This window comes from Garra rufa, unplaced genomic scaffold (assembly GCF_049309525.1).
Source record: "Garra rufa unplaced genomic scaffold, GarRuf1.0 hap1_unplaced_001, whole genome shotgun sequence".
NCBI classification, from domain to species: Eukaryota; Metazoa; Chordata; class Actinopteri; order Cypriniformes; family Cyprinidae; genus Garra; species Garra rufa.
In genome coordinates, this window is record NW_027394276.1 from 2,042,628 (window position 1) to 2,070,377 (window position 27,750).

Consider the following 27,750-nt stretch of genomic DNA (forward strand, 5'->3'; position numbering starts at 1 on the left):
ACACAATAATAGTATAGTAATATATTACAAAGGTTAAATGCTTGCTTATTTCTGCTTTTCGGCTCAACCGCACGGCAACGCGACGCGGCTTTGAAGCAGGCGCTCATCACATATTCTAGTATGGCAAGCCGTTTTAACCTAAAATCCACACACGATCCTCTATGGCAAGCTGTTTTAGCCTAAAATATACTAAGCATTTCTAGTCGTACTGCCATTTTTACTAGCAACAATTCAATTACAGAGCTCTAAGTGTTCTGGGCTGGCCCTTTTGCCCGAAGGCTGCCCAATTTGGCTCTCCAAGCCAACATTTAAAGTTTGTCATCGAACTTTAGCTTCTAGTTATTATTATTATTCTTATGACCTAAAGAAATTTCTGACAGCTACTCCTCCGAGGCCTTTGAAGCCACAAGGCCCAAACTTGGCAGAGACCTGGGCCCTTGTCCCGAAAGAGTTGCTATATCTATTTGGACTGATCAGATGTACAGTTGATTTATTATTAATTTTTGAATATGACAAATTTCCCAATGAATTACATGGGCTGAGAAAAAATGCGCCCTCTAACAGTAATACCTCTCGACTGAAGAGGCGGGATTCAAACCTCTTACTTACAGTCACTCTGAAAACGGTGGAAATAGAAATAAATACCGCCTTAAAAATGTAAATATTACAGCGATTTAACTCTAAATACCCATTAGAACATATCAACAGCTAAATTCAGTGGTTTGTGAGTATTTCTTGTAAAAGAAAAGCTCGCACCCGTCAGCGCTTATACAAGCCGTCGGCATGTACTCTCTCTGTATGTGCTCATTAACAACATAATTTGCACGAATTAGAACGCCTTTAAAATTAATATATTTCAGCGATTTATTTGTAAATACCCATTAGAACACATCAACAAATCAGCCTTTTGTGATCTGTTTTATTTCAAAGTTAAAGCACTGTCTTCAGCAAATGTGTTATACAGACGAGCTTTCACGGGTCGGAGCTAACTTACTCGACTGAGAATTATGACTGCACGTCTTTTAAAAGCATTTAAATAAAAACACTCTAGCGATCCAACACAATAAATATAGAAGAATATTTTAAAGAACAACATTAGCTGCAAATGAGCTATTCAGTAGGTTTCACTAACGAACATGTTACCGAGCTGTGACCTATACTTTCACTTTGACTTCGGTGGAAAATGCATATAAATAACGCCTTTAAAATTACAATATTCCAGCCATTTAATTGTAAATACCCATTAGAACACATCAAGACCTGAATTCAGCTGTTTGAGCGAATTTATTGAAACCCCTAAGCATTTCCTTCACCGCATACAGGTTGCCTTAAACGAGTATACATGGAGATGAACGACATAATTTGCACGAATTTGACCGCCTTTAAAATTACAATATTGCAGCGATTTAATTCAGTCCACCCATTAGAAAATATCAACAGCTAAATGCAGTTGTTTGTGAGCTTTTTTTTCATACAGAGAGTGATGTGTTCAGCAGTGTGTTAAGACATGAGCTCCGAGATGTCCGACTGACAATTATACATGACTGCACGTCTTTTAAAGGCATTTAAATACAAACACTCCAGCGATTGCACACAATAAATATAGAAGAATATTTTAAAGACCTACATTGAGTGCAAATGACTTTTTTCACTGGCTTAACTAACTAACATTGAATGCACTGCTCAGTCTTCATCTGCATCAAAGACATAATTTGCACGTCTTTTAAAGGTATTTAAATACAAACACTCCAGCGATTAAACACAATAATAGTATTACACAGCTTAAATGCTTGCTTATTTCTGCTTTTAGGCTCAACCGCACAGCAACGCTTTCAAGCACGCGCTGCACACTTGTTGTATGGCAAGCCGTTTTAACCTAAAATTCACATAAATCCTCTATGGCAAGCTGTTTAGCCTAAAATATACTAAGCATTACTTATCGTAATAGCATTTTTACTAGCAACAATTCAATCAGAGAGCTCTAAGTGTTCTGGGCTGGCCCTTTTGCCCGAAGGCTGCCCGGTTTGCTTCTCCAAGCCAACATTTAAAGTTTGTCATCGAACTTTAGCTTCTAGTTATTATTATAGTTATTATTCTTATGACCTAAGAAAATTTCTGACAGCTACTCCTCCGAGGCCTTTGAAGCCACAAGGCCCAAACTTGGCAGAGACCTGGGCCCTTGTCCCGAAAGATATGCTATATCTATTTGGACTGATCAGATGTACAGTTGATTTATTATTAATTTTTGAATATGACAAATTTCCCAATGAATTACATGGGCTGAGAAAAAATGCGCCCTCTAACACTAATACCTCTCGACTGAAGAGGCGGGATTCAAACCTCTTACTTACAGTCACTCTGAAAACGGTGGAAATAGAAATAAATACCGCCTTAAAAATGTAAATATTACAGCGATTTAACTCTAAATACCCATTAGAACATATCAACAGCTAAATTCAGTGGTTTGTGAGTATTTCTTGTAAAAGAAAAGCTCGCACCCGTCAGCGCTTATACAAGCCGTCGGCATGTACTCTCTCTGTATGTGCTCATAAACAACATAATTTGCACGAATTAGAACGCCTTTAAAATTAATATATTTCAGCGATTTATTTGTAAATACCCATTAGAACACATCAACAAATCAGCCTTTTGTGATCTGTTTTATTTCAAAGTTAAAGCACTGTCTTCAGCAAATGTGTTATACAGACGAGCTTTCACGGATCGGAGCTAACTTACCCGACTGAGAATTATACATGACTGCACGTCTTTTAAAAGCATTTAAATAAAAACACTCCAGCAATCCAACACAATCAATATACAAGAATATTTTAAAGAACTACATTAGCTGCAAATGAGCTTTTAAGTTTCACTAACGAACATGTTACCGAGCTGTGACTTACTTTCACTTTAAATTTGGTGGAAAATGCATATAAATAATGCCTTTAAAATTACAATATTCCAGCCATTTAATTGTAAATACCCATTAGAACACATCAAGACTTGAATTCAGCTGTTTGAGCGAATTTATTGAAAACCCTAAGCAATTCCTTCACCGCGTACAGATTGCTTTCAACGAGTATACATGGAGACGAACGACATAATTTGCACGAATTAGAACGCCTTTAAAATTACAATATTGCAGCGATTTAATTCAGTCCACCCATTAGAAAATATCAACAGCTAAATGCAGTTGTTTGTGAGCATTTTGTTTTTTCATACAGAGAGCGCTGCATTCAGCAGTGTGTTAGACATGAGCTCCGAGATGTCCGACTGAGAATTATACATGACTGCACGTCTTTTAAAGGCATTTAAATAAAAACACTCCAGCGATTCAACACAATAAATATAGAAGAATATTTTAAAGACCTGCATTGGGTGTAAATGAGCTATTTCAAACGTTTTACTAACGAACATGAGATGTATGGCTGCATTATCAGTCTGTGTCAACAAATAATTCATTTGCACGTCTTTTAAAGGTAATCAAATAAAAACATTCCAGCGATTGCACACAATAAATATAGAAGAATATTTTAAAGAGCTGCATTGAGTGCAAATGAGCTGTTTCATAGATTTAACTAACTAACATTGGATGCACTGCTCAGTTCTTCGTCTGCATCATCAAAGACATCATTTGCACGTCTTTTATTCATTTTTTTTTCAATAAATATAGAATAATATTTTAAAGAGCTACATTGGGTGTAAATGAGCTATTTCAAACTAACGAACATCAGATGTATGGCTGCATTATCAGTCTGTCAACAAACATCATTTGCACGTCTTTTAAAGGCATTTAAATAAAAACACTCCAGCGATTGCACACAATAAATATAGAAGAATATTTTAAAGAGCCGCATTGAATGCAAATGATCTGTTTCAAAGGTTTTTAACGAACATGAGATGTAAGGCTGCATTATCAGTCTGTCAACAAAGAATTCATTTGCACGTCTTTTAAAGGTAATCAAATAAAAACATTCCAGCGATTGCACACAATAAATATAGAAGAATATTTTAAAGAGCTGCATTGAGTGCAAATGAGCTGTTTGCACTGCTCAGTTCTTCGTCTGCATCATCAAAGACATCATTTGCACGTCTTTTAAAGGTATTTAAATACAAAAACTGCAGCGATTTAACACAATAATAGTATAGTAATATATTACAAAGGTTAAATGCTTGCTTATTTCTGCTTTTCGGCTCAACCGCACGGCAACGCGACGCGGCTTTGAAGCAGGCGCTCATCACATATTCTAGTATGGCAAGCCGTTTTAACCTAAAATCCACACACGATCCTCTATGGCAAGCTGTTTTAGCCTAAAATATACTAAGCATTTCTAGTCGTACTGCCATTTTTACTAGCAACAATTCAATTACAGAGCTCTAAGTGTTCTGGGCTGGCCCTTTTGCCCGAAGGCTGCCCAATTTGGCTCTCCAAGCCAACATTTAAAGTTTGTCATCGAACTTTAGCTTCTAGTTATTATTATATTTTATTATTCTTATGACCTACAGAAATTTCTGACAGCTACTCCTCCGAGGCCTTTGAAGCCACAAGGCCCAAACTTGGCAGAGACCTGGGCCCTTGTCCCGAAAGAGTTGCTATATCTATTTGGACTGATCAGATGTACAGTTGATTTATTATTAATTTTTGAAAATGACAAATTTCCCAATGAATTACATGGGCTGAGAAAAAATGCGCCCTCTAACAGTAATACCTCTCGACTGAAGAGGCGGGACTCAAACCTCTTACTTACAGTCACTCTGAAATCCGTGGAAATACAAATAAATATCGCCTTAAAAAAGTCATTATTACAGCGATTTAACTCTAAATACCCATTAGAACATATCAACAGCTAAATTCAGTGGTTTGTGAGTAGTTTTTGTAAAAGAAAAGCTCGCACCCTTCAGCGCTTATACAAGCCGTCAGCACTAGGCTACTCTCTCTCTACATGTGCTCGCAAACAACATAAATTGCACGAATTAGAACGCCTTTAAAATAAATATATTTCAGCGATTTGTTTGTAAATACCCATTAGAACACATCAACAAATCAGCCTTTTGTGATCTGTTTTATTTCAAAGTTAAAGCACTGTCTTCAGCAAATGTGTTATACAGACGAGCTTTCACGGATCGGAGCTAACTTACCCGACTGAGAATTATACATGACTGCACGTCTTTTAAAAGCATTTAAATAAAAACACTCCAGCGATCCAACACAATCAATATACAAGAATATTTTAAAGAACTACATTAGCTGCAAATGAGCTTTTCAGTTTCACTAACGAACATGTTACCGAGCTGTGACTTACTTTCACTTTGAATTTGGTGGAAAATGCATATAAATAATGCCTTTAAAATTACAATATTCCAGCCATTTAATTGTAAATACCCATTAGAACACATCAAGACCTGAATTCAGCTGTTTGAGCGAATTTATTGAAAACCCTAAGCATTTCCTTCACCGCGTACAGATTGCTTTCAACGAGTATACATGGAGACGAACGACATAATTTTCACGAATTAGAACGCCTTTAAAATTACAATATTGCAGCGATTTAATTCAGTCCACCCATTAGAAAATATCAACAGCTAAATGCAGTTGTTTGTGAGCATTTTGTTTTCATACAGAGAGCGCTGCATTCAGCAGTGTGTTAGACATGAGCTCCGAGATGTCCGTCTGAGAATTATACATGACTGCACGTCTTTTAAAGGCATTTAAATACAAACACTCCAGCGATTCAACACAATAAATATGGAAGAATATTTTAAAGACCTGCATTGGGTGCAAATGACGTTTTTCATGAGATGCACTGCTGCATTTATGTGTCTGTTAACAAAGACATCATTTGCACGTCTTTTAAAGGTATTTTAATACAAACACTCCAGCAATTCAACACAATAATAGTTCAGTCATATAATAAAAAGTTTAAATGCTTGCTTATTTCTGCTTTTCGGCTCAACCGCACGGCAACGCGACGCGGCTTTGAAGCAGGCGCTCATATTCCAGTATGGCAAGCCGTTTTAACCTAAAATACACATATTAATCCACTATGGTGTTCTGGGCTGGCCCTTTTGCCCGAAGGCTGCCCAATTTGGCTCTCCAAGCCAACATTTAAAGTTTGTCATCGAACTTTAGCTTCTAGTTATTATTATTCTTATGAGCTACAGAAATTTCTGACAGCTACTCCTCCGAGGCCTTTGAAGCCACAAGGCCCAAACTTGGCAGAGACCTGGGCCCTTGTCCCGAAAGAGTTGCTATATCTATTTGGACTGATCAGATGTACAGTTGATTTATTATTAATTTTTGAATATGACAAATTTCCCAATGAATTACATGGGCTGAGAAAAAATGCGCCCTCTAACAGTAATACCTCTCGACTAAAGAGGCGGGACTCAAACCTCTTACTTACAGTCACTCTGAAATCGGTGGAAATACAAATAAATACCGCCTTAAAAATGTAAATATTACAGCGATTTAACTCTAAAAACCCATTAGAACATATCAACAGCTAAGTTCAGTGGTTTGTGAGTAGTTCTTGTAAAAGAAAAGCTCGCACCCTTCAGCGAGTATACAAGCCGTCAGCACGAACTCTCTCCGTATGTGCTCATAAACAACATAACTTGCACGAATTAGAACGCCTTTAAAATTAATATATTTCAGCGATTTATTTGTAAATACCCATTAGAACACATCAACAAATCAGCCTTTTGTGATCTGTTTTATTTCAAAGTTAAAGCACTGTCTTCAGCAAATGTGTTATACAGACGAGCTTTCACGGCTCGGAGCTAACTTACCCGACTGAGAATTAAACATGACTGCACGTCTTTTAAAAGCATTTAAATAAAAACACTCCAGCGATCCAACACAATCAATATACAAGAATATTTTAAAGAACTACATTAGCTGCAAATGAGCTTTTCAATACGTTTCACTAACGAACATGTTACCGAGCTGTGACTTACTTTCACTTTGAATTTGGTGGAAAATGCATATAAATAATGCCTTTAAAATTACAATATTCCAGCCATTTAATTGTAAATACCCATTAGAACACATCAAGACCTGAATTCAGCTGTTTGAGCGAATTTATTGAAAACCCTAAGCATTTCCTTCACCGCATACAGATTGCTTTCAACGAGTATACATGGAGACGAACGGCATAATTTGCACGAATTAGAACGCCTTTAAAATTACAATATTGCAGCGATTTAATTCAGTCCACCCATTAGAAAATATCAACAGCTAAATGCAGTTGTTTGTGAGCATTTTGTTTTTTCATACAGAGAGTCCTGCATTCAGCAGTGTGTTAGACATGAGCTCCGAGATGTCCGACTGAGAATTATACATGACTGCACGTCTTTTAAAGGCATTTAAATAAAAACACTCCAGCGATTCAACACAATAAATATAGAAGAATATTTTAAAGACCTGCATTGGGTGCAAATGACGTTTTTCATAGGCTTAACTAACTAACATGAGATGCACGGCTGCATTTATGTGTCTGTTAACAAAGACATCATTTGCACGTCTTTTAAAGGTATTTTAATACAAACACTCCAGCGATCCAACACAATAATAGTTCAGTCATATAATAAAAAGTTTAAATGCTTGCTTATTTCTGCTTTTCGGCTCAACCGCACGGCAACGCGACGCGGCTTTGAAGCAGGCGCTCATCACTTATTCCAGTATGGCAAGCCGTTTTAACCTAAAATACAATTATTAATCCACTATGGTGTTCTGGGCTGGCCCTTTTGCCCGAAGGCTGCCCAATTTGGCTCTCCAAGCCAACATTTAAAGTTTGTCATCGAACTTTAGCTTCTAGTTATTATTATTATTATATTTTATTATTCTTATGAGCTACAGAAATTTCTGACAGCTACTCCTCCGAGGCCTTTGAAGCCACAAGGCCCAAACTTGGCAGAGACCTGGGCCCTTGTCCCGAAAGAGTTGCTATATCTATTTGGACTGATCAGATGTACAGTTGATTTATTATTAATTTTTGAAAATGACAAATTTCCCAATGAATTACATGGGCTGAGAAAAAATGCGCCCTCTAACAGTAATACCTGTCGACTGAAGAGGCGGGACTCAAACCTCTTACTTACAGTCACTCTGAAATCGGTGGAAATACAAATAAATATCGCCATAAAAATGTAAATATTACAGCGATTTAACTCTAAAAACCCATTAGAACATATCAACAGCTAAATTCAGTGGTTTATGAGTAACGTTAGTTCTTGTAAAAGAAAAGCTCGCACCATTCAGCGAGTATACATACATGCCGTCAGCACGAACTCTCTCTGTATGTGCTCATAAACAACATAACTTGCTCGAATTAGAACGCCTTTAAAATTAATATATTTCAGCGATTTATTTGTAAATACCCATTAGAACACATCAACAAATCAGCCTTTTGTGATCTGTTTTATTTCAAAGTTAAAGCACTGTCTTCAGCAAATGTGTTATACAGACGAGCTTTCAGGCTCGGAGCTAACTTACCCGACTGAGAATTAGACTGCACGTCTTTTAAAAGCATTTAAATAAAAACACTCCAGCGATCCAACACAATCAATATACAAGAATATTTTAAAGAACTACATTAGCTGCAAATGAGCTTTTCAGTTTCACTAACGACCATGTTACCGAGATGTGACTTACTTTCACTTTGAACTCGGTGGAAAATGCATATAAATAATGCCTTTAAAATTACAATATTCCAGCCATTTAATTGTAAATACCCATTAGAACACATCAAGACCTGAATTCAGCTGTTTGAGCGAATTTATTGAAAACCCTAAGCATTTCCTTCACCGCGTACAGATTGCTTTCAACGAGTATACATGGAGACGAACGACAGAATTTGCACGAATTAGAACGCCTTTAAAATTACAATATTGCAGCGATTTAATTTAGTCCACCCATTAGAAAATATCAACAGCTAAATGCAGTTGTTTGTGAGCATTTTGTTTTCATACAGAGAGCGCTGCGTTCAGCAGTGTGTTAGACATGAGCTCCGAGATGTCCGACTGAGAATTATACATGACTGCACGTCTTTTAAAGGCATTTAAATAAAAACACTCCAGCGATTCAACACAATAAATATAGAAGAATATTTTAAAGACCTGCATTGGGTGCAAATTACTTTTTTCATAGGCTTAACTAACTAACATGAGATGCACTGCTCAGTCTTCATCTGCATCATCAAATACATCATTTGCACGTCTTTTAAAGGTATTTAAATACAAACACTCCAGCGATTAAACACAATAATAGTAGAGTAATATATTACACAGCTTAAATGCTTGCTTATTAATGCTTTTAGGCTCAACCGCACAGCAACGCTTTCAAGCACGCGCTGAAACACTTGTTGTATGGCAAGCCGTTTTAACCTAAAATACACATAAATCCACTATGGCAAGCTGTTTTAACCTAAAATATACTAAGCATTACTTATCGTAATAGCATTTTTACTAGCAACAATTCAATCAGAGAGCTCTAAGTGTTCTGGGCTGGACCTTTTGCCCGAAGGCTGCCCGGTTTGCTTCTCCAAGCCAACATTTAAAGTTTGTCATCGAACTTTAGCTTCTAGTTTTCTTTGTGATTTCTTTCTGCTTACAGTGTTGCAAAGAACATATTCTTCCTTTCTCCTCCAGGGGGCGATCGAGAGACCTTTTCTCTACAGTAAATCTCTAAGCACTTTATACAAGTCAAAAGTTTTTGAACTGTAAGAAAAAAAATGTTTATAGAAAAATACAGTTTTATTTAGCAAGGATGCTTTCAATTAATAAAACATGATGATAAATACATTCATCATGCTGATCTTTGGATCTTTCTATTCATCAAAGAATCCTGAACATGTACTCAACTATTTTAAATATAGATATTAATAATAATAAATGTTTCTTGAACAGCAAATCAGCATATTAAAATGAAATGAATGAAATCACAAGAATCAATTACATTTTATATTGATATATTAAAATATATTCAAAAAGAATATTATTTTAAAATTAAAAAATTTTTTACAAATTACCTTAAAAGGTAAAAGTATTTCAGAATATTACTGCTTTTGTGGTATTTTGGATCAAATAAATGCAGAAGAGAGTTCCTTTAAAAAAAAAACAAAAAAAAAAAACATTACAAATCTTACTGTCCAAAAACTTTTGACTGGTAGTGTATGAAGTGCTTGAGAGATTTACTGCAGAGAAAAGGTCTCTCGATCGCCCCCTGGAGGAGAAAGGAAGAATATATCCTTTGCAACACTGTAAGCAGAAAGAAATTCCAGAGAAAACAAAATGAAAGAAAATAAATGAAGCAATCAGTTTAAAATGTTAAAGGGAACAAGCAATAATTCTGAGTCATGTGTTAGTGTATTAGTTGAGGAGTGTAGGAAAAGCAAAAGCTTACAGCACCTGGTATTCCCAGGCGGTCTCCCATCCAAGTACTAACCAGGCCCGACCCTGCTTAGCTTCCGAGATCGGACGAGATCGGGCGTGCTCAGGGTGGTATGGCCGTAAGCGAAAGCTGAAGTCAAGAGTGAGCTATTTAAAGAAGACACACCAGCAGCAGCCCTACACAGATCGACCCGTAAAGACACACGCCCCGGACTGCAGTTGCAAGAATAACAACCACCCCACCCTCAAAGAAATAGTATTATTAAAGCATATAAACGTATAACTATTTTTTCCCCCGACATATTATCGCTTCAACCAAAGTTCGCCATAATGTTGATTAACAAAGAAAAAAGTCAACTCTCCTCTCTTTTCGTGAAAAAAGGAAGTAAAAATGGGCAGATTTTGATTATTTAAAAGTAGAAATAAGAAGCATATCATTTTATGGAAAAAGAAAAAAAGTAACAATTGCCTTTTCTTTTAGCTAAAGAGGTGCTCAGGTGCATCTCAATACATTAGAATGTTGTAGAAAAGTTCATTTATAATTCAACTCAAATTGTGAAAGTCGTGTATTAAATAAATTCAGTGCACACAGACTGAAGTAAGTCTTTGGTTCTTTTAATTGTGACGATTTACCTCGCATTAGTTACTTTTTTATGGAAAGTAATGCATTACATTACTTTTGCGTTACTGTTTAAATCTGGCTTGCTTGTTTGTTTTAATATAAAAAGTAGCCTACTATTTTTTTATTTTTTTTTTTGACAATGTAAAAGCCTTTTCATACCAAAAGCCTCAGGTTAAGGGAAAAGTAAATTCACGTCTGTACAGTAGACCACAGAAGAAAAAAATGTCAACTCTTTACCAGTAAAAAAAGGAAAACAAATGTTAGATAATCTAGATGAATTGGGTCCCTGTACGGTCCGTGTACGTTTTATTCATTTCACTTTCAAATTGAAACGAAATAAGCAGAAATAAGAAAACGGCTCATTTATTCGTTTTTTCATTAGTTCAGAAAACGAAAAAACGAGATATTGGCTCGATCATGAGACGCCCCTTTACGCCGATTGGTCAATCAAACCTGGACCGGTGACACCATCCATTGTTCGTTCAACAAAATAAAAGACCATTATTTATTTATTTTCATTCTTTTGCAGTCTTTAAAACAACACACAAGTGCAATAACATTAATTACATCAAAATATTATACAATGTAACTAAAAATATAATAATAATAATAATAATAATAAAATTGGAAAAGCAATTAGAAAATCACATGTACACAAGAAGTTCAAATAGTTACAAATTATTCAAACAATAGATTTATGGCTTTAAAAATAATTTACAGCTTGTGTCTTATTTCTTGATTCTTTTAACCATTGCATACCTGGCTGTTTCTATTAAAATGAGAGTCAACAAGATGATAGTCCCCTGACTTCTGTTCAACCTAACTCGTTTCACAAATATTTATTTCACAAATATTAATCTGCATCCAGCATGTTTTATTTTGCTGAATGATTTTAAATCTGAGCATCTGCGGTACCCAGACAGCGCAAAGAATAACAGATCAGTGTTCAGTCAAGTGTAAATGCACAGCAGTCTTAACGTTTCTTTTAGACATTATGTTCAGTTTTGGACAAGCGATGGTAAGTGCAAATACTGTAATGCAAATCTACCGAGGGTGGAGAATTTGATTTTTTACTGCACTGTATATCATAGCCACAGGAACGTTTCATTTCGCCAGGATTTAAGTTAGTATAAGTGTGCAAAGCCTTGATGCTTAGCCTAAGTAAAATGTTGATATCAGCTAGATAAAAAATAACGCTTTAAAAAAAGTCGCTTTTCACGATGTTCGGCCATTTAACCATTAAATTAGCCTACTTGCCCACCGCCCCACCGTCGTTTTTTATTAAAATATTATATTGAAGTAATTTTTATAGAAATAATATCAAGGTAGTTCAGCGGGACAACAGACAATCGCCTGCTTCATACAGCACAAGCAACAGCGCAGGAGACCATGATACAGCGAGATGATTGACACGACCATAGCGGAGGCAGAAGCACAAGAGCGCAAGTAAACGTTTGTTAATCAAGAAAAAAATATAGGTGCCTGTAGGTTATATACATCTATAGCCACAGGAACGTTTAATTTTGCTGAGATTTAAGTTAAATGTGCACAGATAATTAATGACACTTAGGTGGGCCCAGGGAAAAAAAAATATTAGGCTAGAGTTTAAAAAATGTAAAAAATAAAAAAATAAAAAAAACTGTCCTTTTATACTGTATTATATATTTACACTGGATCACCAACAGTACAGTAAAAATTAAATTCTCCACTCTTCAGTACCTTCAGTCGATTTGCATTACAGTATTTGCACTTACCATCGCTTGTCCAAAACTGAGTATAATGTCTAAAAGAAAAGTTATGACTGCTGTGGATTGACACGTGACATGTGAACGGCCCCTTAAAATGGTAACCATATGTAAAAATGTTTTTCTGTCTATGCTCTCTAAACACTTCAAACTATTTTGTGTCCATATTTTAAACCTTTATATTCTACATCAACTTTACCTGAATTCACTTTACATTTTTGATACGATCTCAAAACACTGATTAGAAAAAAGCTTCCCTCTGGCGGTCAATCGTGATAATTCAGAGTTGCTTGTTACCACCTGTTCTCCGTATTAAAATATCTGTTGTTATAACCTGGGATATTTCAACAATATTTATTAATACACTTTCTTTAATGCGCTCAAATTTAGATTTTATTCAGTGTTTCTATTCAATTTCTATTTTAATTATATTTAAAGTGTCATCGGTTACCACAATCTTTCATGTTTACCAGACACAACATGAAAACACGGTTCTAGCACCTCCCGTAGATCCGGACCTGTGGGGTTTCATAAAAGAAGTTTACCAAATAAGCCTGGTTTATTTCAGTTAGTCTGACTTATTTTGAGCCAAATCAAGCTAGCTAAAATAAGACTTGCTTATTTGGTAAACTTTTGGTACGTCTGTTAAAGATCACTTGATTTGGAAAGCATCTACTGTGTACAAACATCTGACAGACCTCTTTAAGATGTCAGTTTTACATGCATTGTAAATCATAAACATCTGAAAGACATCAAAAATTGTTAGGTACATGGATCGACCCGTAATGATACATGTCCCCGGCTGCAGCTGCAACACAAACAGCCACATTTACCCCCTCAAGCCTTTTTAATATATATATTTTGTTTTTACTAGGCCTAATAATACTAACAACAAAAAAAAAAAAAACCCTACACATATCAACTCGCCACATTGTCGCACTTTGAGTGCAAGTGAATGTGCCTGTTTTTTAGAAGAAATGCGAGGCATATCATTTTAAAAACAAACTAACAAACATTTGTTCTTCAGGGTCTGCTCTGTAGCATACAATTTAATAATAATAATATGAAACATACAAGGTTAAACATTGAGAGTATTTTTGGAGTTTTTTTTATTATTATTATTTTTTTATGCCCATTAATGACATAACATCAATTTTAGTCTACCATTGAAAAGGACTAATAAGTCTTTCAAACAAAAATCATTTTTATGTCACGTACCTGAAACTGTGTCATTTTACTGCTATATCCATTGTCTCCTATTGGATCCGAAAAGGTGAATGGCTTTCATAACACTCCACAGTGTTTCTTAAACACTTTCTCCAGAGATCCAGACAGTGATGCTGTTTATGGGAAGGTTTTACTTCTGGGATAAAATTGTTCCCAAAAGTGAGATAAATCTGATAAAGCCTCCCTTTAAATGCACAGGTATGTCTTCAAATATAAAACTGATACATATAGGCCTGTATGATGGACCACAAATGACAGAGAAGCTTATAGCTGGTCCCAACCAGCTCCAAAACACATACAGGCATTTTACAAATAACCCTGAAGGCCTTGATGAGCTGCTTGACTGGAAGTGGAGGTGTTTATTTAGGGCTGAAGCTAAACTCTGCAAAACCCTCATGAACTGACTTTGGCACCCAAGGTTTGTGAAGCCCTGAGGTTCATGAGAGATTCGCAGAGGGTTTTGAGAACACAATGTGTGCTGGTTTCACTTTGTTTATATACACAGTTGCATACGTTTCAAAATTTTGTGAACAGAAGAAGTTTACTGCATTTCAACAGTATACCACCAAAATAAATGATATACAGAATTTTTTAAGCTTAAGGATTTGAGCGCTTGAATGAAATGTCATATTGCAGTTTAAATCGTGTCAAAATAACCAAAATAATAATAATACATAATTATAATGTAATTATTCAAATCAAATGTAAAAAAAAAGTTTGTTTGTTTGTTTGTTTGTTTGTTTTTCTTGCGTGTCATGTGACCATTAACATACACTCCTCAGCTAATACACTTACACATGACTTATTGCTTGTTCCCTTTATCATTTTTAACTGATTGCTTTATTTATTTTCTTTGTGATTTCTTTCTGCTTACAGTGTTGCAAAGAACATATTTTTCCTTTCTCCTCCAGGGGGCGATCGAGAGACCTTTTCTCTACAGTAAATCTCTAAGCACTTTATACAAGTCAAAAGTTTTTGAACTGTAAGAAAAAAAATGTTTATAGAAAAATACAGTTTTATTTAGCAAGGATGCTTTCAATTAATAAAACATGATGATAAATACATTCATCATGCTGATCTTTGGATCTTTCTATTCATCAAAGAATCCTGAACATGTACTCAACTATTTTAAATATAGATATTAATAATAATAAATGTTTCTTGAACAGCAAATCAGCATATTAAAATGAAATGAATGAAATCACAAGAATCAATTACATTTTATATTGATATATTAAAATATATTCAAAAAGAATATTATTTTAAAATTAAAAAATTTTTTACAAATTACCTTAAAAGGTAAAAGTATTTCAGAATATTACTGCTTTTGTGGTATTTTGGATCAAATAAATGCAGAAGAGAGTTCCTTTAAAAAAAAAACAAAAAAAAAAACATTACAAATCTTACTGTCCAAAAACTTTTGACTGGTAGTGTATGAAGTGCTTGAGAGATTTACTGCAGAGAAAAGGTCTCTCGATCGCCCCCTGGAGGAGAAAGGAAGAATATATCCTTTGCAACACTGTAAGCAGAAAGAAATTCCAGAGAAAACAAAATGAAAGAAAATAAATGAAGCAATCAGTTTAAAATGTTAAAGGGAACAAGCAATAATTCTGAGTCATGTGTTAGTGTATTAGTTGAGGAGTGTAGGAAAAGCAAAAGCTTACAGCACCTGGTATTCCCAGGCGGTCTCCCATCCAAGTACTAACCAGGCCCGACCCTGCTTAGCTTCCGAGATCGGACGAGATCGGGCGTGCTCAGGGTGGTATGGCCGTAAGCGAAAGCTGAAGTCAAGAGTGAGCTATTTAAAGAAGACACACCAGCAGCAGCCCTACACAGATCGACCCGTAAAGACACACGCCCCGGACTGCAGTTGCAAGAATAACAACCACCCCACCCTCAAAGAAATAGTATTATTAAAGCATATAAACGTATAACTATTTTTTCCCCCGACATATTATCGCTTCAACCAAAGTTCGCCATAATGTTGATTAACAAAGAAAAAAGTCAACTCTCCTCTCTTTTCGTGAAAAAAGGAAGTAAAAATGGGCAGATTTTGATTATTTAAAAGTAGAAATAAGAAGCATATCATTTTATGGAAAAAGAAAAAAAGTAACAATTGCCTTTTCTTTTAGCTAAAGAGGTGCTCAGGTGCATCTCAATACATTAGAATGTTGTAGAAAAGTTCATTTATAATTCAACTCAAATTGTGAAAGTCGTGTATTAAATAAATTCAGTGCACACAGACTGAAGTAAGTCTTTGGTTCTTTTAATTGTGACGATTTACCTCGCATTAGTTACTTTTTTATGGAAAGTAATGCATTACATTACTTTTGCGTTACTGTTTAAATCTGGCTTGCTTGTTTGTTTTAATATAAAAAGTAGCCTACTATTTTTTTTTTTTTTTTTTGACAATGTAAAAGCCTTTTCATACCAAAAGCCTCAGGTTAAGGGAAAAGTAAATTCACGTCTGTACAGTAGACCACAGAAGAAAAAAATGTCAACTCTTTACCAGTAAAAAAAGGAAAACAAATGTTAGATAATCTAGATGAATTGGGTCCCTGTACGGTCCGTGTACGTTTTATTCATTTCACTTTCAAATTGAAACGAAATAAGCAGAAATAAGAAAACGGCTCATTTATTCGTTTTTTCATTAGTTCAGAAAACGAAAAAACGAGATATTGGCTCGATCATGAGACGCCCCTTTACGCCGATTGGTCAATCAAACCTGGACCGGTGACACCATCCATTGTTCGTTCAACAAAATAAAAGACCATTATTTATTTATTTTCATTCTGTCTTTAAAACAACACACAAGTGCAATAACATTAATTACATCAAAATATTATACAATGTAACTAAAAATATAATAATAATAATAATAAAATTGGAAAAGCAATTAGAAAATCACATGTACACAAGAAGTTCAAATAGTTACAAATTATTCAAACAATAGATTTATGGCTTTAAAAATAATTTACAGCTTGTGTCTTATTTCTTGATTCTTTTAACCATTGCATACCTGGCTGTTTCTATTAAAATGAGAGTCAACAAGATGATAGTCCCCTGACTTCTGTTCAACCTAACTCGTTTCACAAATATTTATTTCACAAATATTAATCTGCATCCAGCATGTTTTATTTTGCTGAATGATTTTAAATCTGAGCATCTGCGGTACCCAGACAGCGCAAAGAATAACAGATCAGTGTTCAGTCAAGTGTAAATGCACAGCAGTCTTAACGTTTCTTTTAGACATTATGTTCAGTTTTGGACAAGCGATGGTAAGTGCAAATACTGTAATGCAAATCTACCGAGGGTGGAGAATTTGATTTTTTACTGCACTGTATATCATAGCCACAGGAACGTTTCATTTCGCCAGGATTTAAGTTAGTATAAGTGTGCAAAGCCTTGATGCTTAGCCTAAGTAAAATGTTGATATCAGCTAGATAAAAAATAACGCTTTAAAAAAAGTCGCTTTTCACGATGTTCGGCCATTTAACCATTAAATTAGCCTACTTGCCCACCGCCCCACCGTCGTTTTTTATTAAAATATTATATTGAAGTAATTTTTATAGAAATAATATCAAGGTAGTTCAGCGGGACAACAGAAAATCGCCTGCTTCATACAGCACAAGCAACAGCGCAGGAGACCATGATACAGCGAGATGATTGACACGACCATAGCGGAGGCAGAAGCACAAGAGCGCAAGTAAACGTTTGTTAATCAAGAAAAAAATATAGGTGCCTGTAGGTTATATACATCTATAGCCACAGGAACGTTTAATTTTGCTGAGATTTAAGTTAAATGTGCACAGATAATTAATGACACTTAGGTGGGCCCAGGGAAAAAAAAATATTAGGCTAGAGTTTAAAAAATGTAAAAAATAAAAAAATAAAAAAAACTGTCCTTTTATACTGTATTATATATTTACACTGGATCACCAACAGTACAGTAAAAATTAAATTCTCCACTCTTCAGTACCTTCAGTCGATTTGCATTACAGTATTTGCACTTACCATCGCTTGTCCAAAACTGAGTATAATGTCTAAAAGAAAAGTTATGACTGCTGTGGATTGACACGTGACATGTGAACGGCCCCTTAAAATGGTAACCATATGTAAAAATGTTTTTCTGTCTATGCTCTCTAAACACTTCAAACTATTTTGTGTCCATATTTTAAACCTTTATATTCTACATCAACTTTACCTGAATTCACTTTACATTTTTGATACGATCTCAAAACACTGATTAGAAAAAAGCTTCCCTCTGGCGGTCAATCGTGATAATTCAGAGTTGCTTGTTACCACCTGTTCTCCGTATTAAAATATCTGTTGTTATAACCTGGGATATTTCAACAATATTTATTAATACACTTTCTTTAATGCGCTCAAATTTAGATTTTATTCAGTGTTTCTATTCAATTTCTATTTTAATTATATTTAAAGTGTCATCGGTTACCACAATCTTTCATGTTTACCAGACACAACATGAAAACACGGTTCTAGCACCTCCCGTAGATCCGGACCTGTGGGGTTTCATAAAAGAAGTTTACCAAATAAGCCTGGTTTATTTCAGTTAGTCTGACTTATTTTGAGCCAAATCAAGCTAGCTAAAATAAGACTTGCTTATTTGGTAAACTTTTGGTACGTCTGTTAAAGATCACTTGATTTGGAAAGCATCTACTGTGTACAAACATCTGACAGACCTCTTTAAGATGTCAGTTTTACATGCATTGTAAATCATAAACATCTGAAAGACATCAAAAATTGTTAGGTACATGGATCGACCCGTAATGATACATGTCCCCGGCTGCAGCTGCAACACAAACAGCCACATTTACCCCCTCAAGCCTTTTTAATATATATATTTTGTTTTTACTAGGCCTAATAATACTAACAACAAAAAAAAAAAAAACCCTACACATATCAACTCGCCACATTGTCGCACTTTGAGTGCAAGTGAATGTGCCTGTTTTTTAGAAGAAATGCGAGGCATATCATTTTAAAAACAAACTAACAAACATTTGTTCTTCAGGGTCTGCTCTGTAGCATACAATTTAATAATAATAATATGAAACATACAAGGTTAAACATTGAGAGTATTTTTGGAGTTTTTTTTATTATTATTATTTTTTTATGCCCATTAATGACATAACATCAATTTTAGTCTACCATTGAAAAGGACTAATAAGTCTTTCAAACAAAAATCATTTTTATGTCACGTACCTGAAACTGTGTCATTTTACTGCTATATCCATTGTCTCCTATTGGATCCGAAAAGGTGAATGGCTTTCATAACACTCCACAGTGTTTCTTAAACACTTTCTCCAGAGATCCAGACAGTGATGCTGTTTATGGGAAGGTTTTACTTCTGGGATAAAATTGTTCCCAAAAGTGAGATAAATCTGATAAAGCCTCCCTTTAAATGCACAGGTATGTCTTCAAATATACAACTGATACCTCCTGAGACCCAGCCCATTGACTTATGTCCTCTGTAGTGGACCTTGTGTTTTCATGAATTTTCTTTGAATTTTTTGAGCTACTCTGTCAAGTCCTGTTGTACTGTGCAGAGGACATCCTGGGCTTTCTAGTGATATGTCATTTGATTGGCTGGCATGCTAGGAACCACTTTTACACTGAATCCAAAATGGCCGACATGCAAATGAGCACATTTTATGGGAAGGACAGAGATATGTAAAATTTAGCTTTTTTACATGTTTTTTACTATTATAATCACATATATATTTGTTTATTAAAGTGTCAGTAACAATACATTTAGCTTTCAAAGCTGTTAAATTGTTTATGTTTCAAAATATCATCCTTTTTTAAATGTCAACTATAGTGGACATCAGGACCATCTTAATGTAATTAATGACTGCATGTTGTAGGAGGCAGAACTGAAGCAGAGAGGATTTTTATAAGATAGTTGAGGGAAACTCTGACTTAGAGCTGTCAGATGAGGATAAATTTGAATGTAACATACAAGAAGATGTTGAAGAAGAGGAAGAAATTGCAGGAGACTCAGATGAGCAGACTGAGACAGACACAGAGACAGAAAGGGAAGAACAGGAAAGATACCGCACTCTGTGGTTCTGCAGAAGGACAATGCACACCAGCAAATTCACTTCTGAATGGTTGAAGAAAAACAAAATGAAGACTTTGGAGTGGCCTAGTCAAAGTCCTGACCTGAATCCTATTGAGATGCCCACAGCATGACCTTAAAAAGGCGGTCCATGCTCGAAAACCTTCCAATGTGGGCCAAGATTGGGCCAAAATTCCTGCACAGCGCTGTAACAGACTCATTGCAAGTTATGGAAAATGCTTGATTTCAGTTGTTTTGTTTTTGTTACATAAATGTTGGATTAATATCCCTTTACAGCCATATTCTGTACAGTTTTGTTGTCTGAGTTTGGCTGTCGTTTCGAACTAAAATGGTCCTGTGGTCCACTACAGTGGACATGCGGTAAAATTAAAAATAAAAACAAAACGTAAAAACTCTAAATTGTAGAATTTTTTTTTAACCCAAAGGATGTAGGAAATCACAAAAAAACAACAAAAAAGAGGCACTTTTTTTCTTTGGGTCTCATAGGCCTGTATGATGGACCACAAATGACAGAGAAACTTATAGCTGGTCCCAACCAGCTCCAAAACACATACAGGCATTTTACAAATAACCCTGAAGGCCTTGATGAGCTGCTTGATTGGAAGTGGAGGTGTTTATTTAGGGCTGAAGCTAAACTCTGCAAAACCCTCATGAACTGACTTTGGCACCCAAGGTTTGTGAAGCCCTGAGGTTCATGAGAGATTCGCAGAGGGTTTTGAGAACACAATGTGTGCTGGTTTCACTTTGTTTATATACACAGTTGCATACGTTTCAAAATTTTGTGAACAGAAGAAGTTTACTGCATTTCAACAGTATACCACCAAAATAAATGATATACAGAATTTTTTAAGCTTAAGGATTTGAGCGCTTGAATGAAATGTCATATTGCAGTTTAAATCGTGTCAAAATAACCAAAATAATAATAATACATAATTATAATGTAATTATTCAAATCAAATGTAAAAAAAAGTTTGTTTGTTTGTTTGTTTGTTTGTTTTTCTTGCGTGTCATGTGACCATTAACATACACTCCTCAGCTAATACACTTACACATGACTTATTGCTTGTTCCCTTTATCATTTTTAACGGATTGCTTTATTTATTTTCTTTCATTTTATTTTCTCTGTGATTTCTTTCTGCTTACAGTGTTGCAAAGAACATATTCTTCCTTTCTCCTCCAGGGGGCGATCGAGAGACCTTTTCTCTACAGTAAATCTCTAAGCACTTTATACAAGTCAAAAGTTTTTGAACTGTAAGAAAAAAAATGTTTATAGAAAAATACAGTTTTATTTAGCAAGGATGCTTTCAATTAATAAAACATGATGATAAATACATTCATCATGCTGATCTTTGGATCTTTCTATTCATCAAAGAATCCTGAACATGTACTCAACTATTTTAAATATAGATATTAATAATAATAAATGTTTCTTGAACAGCAAATCAGCATATTAAAATGAAATGAATGAAATCACAAGAATCAATTACATTTTATATTGATATATTAAAATATATTCAAAAAGAATATTATTTTAAAATTAAAAAAATATTTTACAAATTACCTTAAAAGGTAAAAGTATTTCAGAATATTACTGCTTTTGTGGTATTTTGGATCAAATAAATGCAGAAGAGAGTTCCTTTAAAAAAAAAACAAAAAAAAAACATTACAAATCTTACTGTCCAAAAACTTTTGACTGGTAGTGTATGAAGTGCTTGAGAGATTTACTGCAGAGAAAAGGTCTCTCGATCGCCCCCTGGAGGAGAAAGGAAGAATATATCCTTTGCAACACTGTAAGCAGAAAGAAATTCCAGAGAAAACAAAATGAAAGAAAATAAATGAAGCAATCAGTTTAAAATGTTAAAGGGAACAAGCAATAATTCTGAGTCATGTGTTAGTGTATTAGTTGAGGAGTGTAGGAAAAGCAAAAGCTTACAGCACCTGGTATTCCCAGGCGGTCTCCCATCCAAGTACTAACCAGGCCCGACCCTGCTTAGCTTCCGAGATCGGACGAGATCGGGCGTGCTCAGGGTGGTATGGCCGTAAGCGAAAGCTGAAGTCAAGAGTGAGCTATTTAAAGAAGACACACCAGCAGCAGCCCTACACAGATCGACCCGTAAAGACACACGCCCCGGACTGCAGTTGCAAGAATAACAACCACCCCACCCTCAAAGAAATAGTATTATTAAAGCATATAAACGTATAACTATTTTTTCCCCCGACATATTATCGCTTCAACCAAAGTTCGCCATAATGTTGATTAACAAAGAAAAAAGTCAACTCTCCTCTCTTTTCGTGAAAAAAGGAAGTAAAAATGGGCAGATTTTGATTATTTAAAAGTAGAAATAAGAAGCATATCATTTTATGGAAAAAGAAAAAAAGTAACAATTGCCTTTTCTTTTAGCTAAAGAGGTGCTCAGGTGCATCTCAATACATTAGAATGTTGTAGAAAAGTTCATTTATAATTCAACTCAAATTGTGAAAGTCGTGTATTAAATAAATTCAGTGCACACAGACTGAAGTAAGTCTTTGGTTCTTTTAATTGTGACGATTTACCTCGCATTAGTTACTTTTTTATGGAAAGTAATGCATTACATTACTTTTGCGTTACTGTTTAAATCTGGCTTGCTTGTTTGTTTTAATATAAAAAGTAGCCTACTATTTTTTTTTTTTTTTTTTGACAATGTAAAAGCCTTTTCATACCAAAAGCCTCAGGTTAAGGGAAAAGTAAATTCACGTCTGTACAGTAGACCACAGAAGAAAAAAATGTCAACTCTTTACCAGTAAAAAAAGGAAAACAAATGTTAGATAATCTAGATGAATTGGGTCCCTGTACGGTCCGTGTACGTTTTATTCATTTCACTTTCAAATTGAAACGAAATAAGCAGAAATAAGAAAACGGCTCATTTATTCGTTTTTTCATTAGTTCAGAAAACGAAAAAACGAGATATTGGCTCGATCATGAGACGCCCCTTTACGCCGATTGGTCAATCAAACCTGGACCGGTGACACCATCCATTGTTCGTTCAACAAAATAAAAGACCATTATTTATTTATTTTCATTCTGTCTTTAAAACAACACACAAGTGCAATAACATTAATTACATCAAAATATTATACAATGTAACTAAAAATATAATAATAATAATAATAAAATTGGAAAAGCAATTAGAAAATCACATGTACACAAGAAGTTCAAATAGTTACAAATTATTCAAACAATAGATTTATGGCTTTAAAAATAATTTACAGCTTGTGTCTTATTTCTTGATTCTTTTAACCATTGCATACCTGGCTGTTTCTATTAAAATGAGAGTCAACAAGATGATAGTCCCCTGACTTCTGTTCAACCTAACTCGTTTCACAAATATTTATTTCACAAATATTAATCTGCATCCAGCATGTTTTATTTTGCTGAATGATTTTAAATCTGAGCATCTGCGGTACCCAGACAGCGCAAAGAATAACAGATCAGTGTTCAGTCAAGTGTAAATGCACAGCAGTCTTAACGTTTCTTTTAGACATTATGTTCAGTTTTGGACAAGCGATGGTAAGTGCAAATACTGTAATGCAAATCTACCGAGGGTGGAGAATTTGATTTTTTACTGCACTGTATATCATAGCCACAGGAACGTTTCATTTCGCCAGGATTTAAGTTAGTATAAGTGTGCAAAGCCTTGATGCTTAGCCTAAGTAAAATGTTGATATCAGCTAGATAAAAAATAACGCTTTAAAAAAAGTCGCTTTTCACGATGTTCGGCCATTTAACCATTAAATTAGCCTACTTGCCCACCGCCCCACCGTCGTTTTTTATTAAAATATTATATTGAAGTAATTTTTATAGAAATAATATCAAGGTAGTTCAGCGGGACAACAGAAAATCGCCTGCTTCATACAGCACAAGCAACAGCGCAGGAGACCATGATACAGCGAGATGATTGACACGACCATAGCGGAGGCAGAAGCACAAGAGCGCAAGTAAACGTTTGTTAATCAAGAAAAAAATATAGGTGCCTGTAGGTTATATACATCTATAGCCACAGGAACGTTTAATTTTGCTGAGATTTAAGTTAAATGTGCACAGATAATTAATGACACTTAGGTGGGCCCAGGGAAAAAAAAATATTAGGCTAGAGTTTAAAAAATGTAAAAAATAAAAAAATAAAAAAAACTGTCCTTTTATACTGTATTATATATTTACACTGGATCACCAACAGTACAGTAAAAATTAAATTCTCCACTCTTCAGTACCTTCAGTCGATTTGCATTACAGTATTTGCACTTACCATCGCTTGTCCAAAACTGAGTATAATGTCTAAAAGAAAAGTTATGACTGCTGTGGATTGACACGTGACATGTGAACGGCCCCTTAAAATGGTAACCATATGTAAAAATGTTTTTCTGTCTATGCTCTCTAAACACTTCAAACTATTTTGTGTCCATATTTTAAACCTTTATATTCTACATCAACTTTACCTGAATTCACTTTACATTTTTGATACGATCTCAAAACACTGATTAGAAAAAAGCTTCCCTCTGGCGGTCAATCGTGATAATTCAGAGTTGCTTGTTACCACCTGTTCTCCGTATTAAAATATCTGTTGTTATAACCTGGGATATTTCAACAATATTTATTAATACACTTTCTTTAATGCGCTCAAATTTAGATTTTATTCAGTGTTTCTATTCAATTTCTATTTTAATTATATTTAAAGTGTCATCGGTTACCACAATCTTTCATGTTTACCAGACACAACATGAAAACACGGTTCTAGCACCTCCCGTAGATCCGGACCTGTGGGGTTTCATAAAAGAAGTTTACCAAATAAGCCTGGTTTATTTCAGTTAGTCTGACTTATTTTGAGCCAAATCAAGCTAGCTAAAATAAGACTTGCTTATTTGGTAAACTTTTGGTACGTCTGTTAAAGATCACTTGATTTGGAAAGCATCTACTGTGTACAAACATCTGACAGACCTCTTTAAGATGTCAGTTTTACATGCATTGTAAATCATAAACATCTGAAAGACATCAAAAATTGTTAGGTACATGGATCGACCCGTAATGATACATGTCCCCGGCTGCAGCTGCAACACAAACAGCCACATTTACCCCCTCAAGCCTTTTTAATATATATATTTTGTTTTTACTAGGCCTAATAATACTAACAACAAAAAAAAAAAAAACCCTACACATATCAACTCGCCACATTGTCGCACTTTGAGTGCAAGTGAATGTGCCTGTTTTTTAGAAGAAATGCGAGGCATATCATTTTAAAAACAAACTAACAAACATTTGTTCTTCAGGGTCTGCTCTGTAGCATACAATTTAATAATAATAATATGAAACATACAAGGTTAAACATTGAGAGTATTTTTGGAGTTTTTTTTATTATTATTATTTTTTTATGCCCATTAATGACATAACATCAATTTTAGTCTACCATTGAAAAGGACTAATAAGTCTTTCAAACAAAAATCATTTTTATGTCACGTACCTGAAACTGTGTCATTTTACTGCTATATCCATTGTCTCCTATTGGATCCGAAAAGGTGAATGGCTTTCATAACACTCCACAGTGTTTCTTAAACACTTTCTCCAGAGATCCAGACAGTGATGCTGTTTATGGGAAGGTTTTACTTCTGGGATAAAATTGTTCCCAAAAGTGAGATAAATCTGATAAAGCCTCCCTTTAAATGCACAGGTATGTCTTCAAATATACAACTGATACCTCCTGAGACCCAGCCCATTGACTTATGTCCTCTGTAGTGGACCTTGTGTTTTCATGAATTTTCTTTGAATTTTTTGAGCTACTCTGTCAAGTCCTGTTGTACTGTGCAGAGGACATCCTGGGCTTTCTAGTGATATGTCATTTGATTGGCTGGCATGCTAGGAACCACTTTTACACTGAATCCAAAATGGCCGACATGCAAATGAGCACATTTTATGGGAAGGACAGAGATATGTAAAATTTAGCTTTTTTACATGTTTTTTACTATTATAATCACATATATATTTGTTTATTAAAGTGTCAGTAACAATACATTTAGCTTTCAAAGCTGTTAAATTGTTTATGTTTCAAAATATCATCCTTTTTTAAATGTCAACTATAGTGGACATCAGGACCATCTTAATGTAATTAATGACTGCATGTTGTAGGAGGCAGAACTGAAGCAGAGAGGATTTTTATAAGATAGTTGAGGGAAACTCTGACTTAGAGCTGTCAGATGAGGATAAATTTGAATGTAACATACAAGAAGATGTTGAAGAAGAGGAAGAAATTGCAGGAGACTCAGATGAGCAGACTGAGACAGACACAGAGACAGAAAGGGAAGAACAGGAAAGATACCGCACTCTGTGGTTCTGCAGAAGGACAATGCACACCAGCAAATTCACTTCTGAATGGTTGAAGAAAAACAAAATGAAGACTTTGGAGTGGCCTAGTCAAAGTCCTGACCTGAATCCTATTGAGATGCCCACAGCATGACCTTAAAAAGGCGGTCCATGCTCGAAAACCTTCCAATGTGGGCCAAGATTGGGCCAAAATTCCTGCACAGCGCTGTAACAGACTCATTGCAAGTTATGGAAAATGCTTGATTTCAGTTGTTTTGTTTTTGTTACATAAATGTTGGATTAATATCCCTTTACAGCCATATTCTGTACAGTTTTGTTGTCTGAGTTTGGCTGTCGTTTCGAACTAAAATGGTCCTGTGGTCCACTACAGTGGACATGCGGTAAAATTAAAAATAAAAACAAAACGTAAAAACTCTAAATTGTAGAATTTTTTTTTAACCCAAAGGATGTAGGAAATCACAAAAAAACAACAAAAAAGAGGCACTTTTTTTCTTTGGGTCTCATAGGCCTGTATGATGGACCACAAATGACAGAGAAACTTATAGCTGGTCCCAACCAGCTCCAAAACACATACAGGCATTTTACAAATAACCCTGAAGGCCTTGATGAGCTGCTTGATTGGAAGTGGAGGTGTTTATTTAGGGCTGAAGCTAAACTCTGCAAAACCCTCATGAACTGACTTTGGCACCCAAGGTTTGTGAAGCCCTGAGGTTCATGAGAGATTCGCAGAGGGTTTTGAGAACACAATGTGTGCTGGTTTCACTTTGTTTATATACACAGTTGCATACGTTTCAAAATTTTGTGAACAGAAGAAGTTTACTGCATTTCAACAGTATACCACCAAAATAAATGATATACAGAATTTTTTAAGCTTAAGGATTTGAGCGCTTGAATGAAATGTCATATTGCAGTTTAAATCGTGTCAAAATAACCAAAATAATAATAATACATAATTATAATGTAATTATTCAAATCAAATGTAAAAAAAAGTTTGTTTGTTTGTTTGTTTGTTTGTTTTTCTTGCGTGTCATGTGACCATTAACATACACTCCTCAGCTAATACACTTACACATGACTTATTGCTTGTTCCCTTTATCATTTTTAACGGATTGCTTTATTTATTTTCTTTCATTTTATTTTCTCTGTGATTTCTTTCTGCTTACAGTGTTGCAAAGAACATATTCTTCCTTTCTCCTCCAGGGGGCGATCGAGAGACCTTTTCTCTACAGTAAATCTCTAAGCACTTTATACAAGTCAAAAGTTTTTGAACTGTAAGAAAAAAAATGTTTATAGAAAAATACAGTTTTATTTAGCAAGGATG

General features: G+C 34.9%; 3 non-coding genes across 3 annotated transcripts; all 3 read right to left on the reverse strand.

Annotated features, from left to right (window-relative positions):
- Window positions 1–10,392: 10,392 nt before the first annotated feature.
- On the reverse strand, window positions 10,393–10,511 carry LOC141303774 (5S ribosomal RNA). The gene has a single exon (XR_012343742.1). It is a non-coding gene; the product is annotated as a 5S ribosomal RNA (ribosomal RNA).
- Window positions 10,512–15,637: 5,126 nt separating this feature from the next.
- LOC141303897 (5S ribosomal RNA) lies at window positions 15,638–15,756 on the reverse strand. Its single transcript, XR_012343864.1, has one exon. It is a non-coding gene; the product is annotated as a 5S ribosomal RNA (ribosomal RNA).
- Window positions 15,757–22,006: 6,250 nt separating this feature from the next.
- On the reverse strand, window positions 22,007–22,125 carry LOC141303928 (5S ribosomal RNA). The gene has a single exon (XR_012343894.1). It is a non-coding gene; the product is annotated as a 5S ribosomal RNA (ribosomal RNA).
- Between the last annotated feature and the right edge of the window lie 5,625 nt (window positions 22,126–27,750).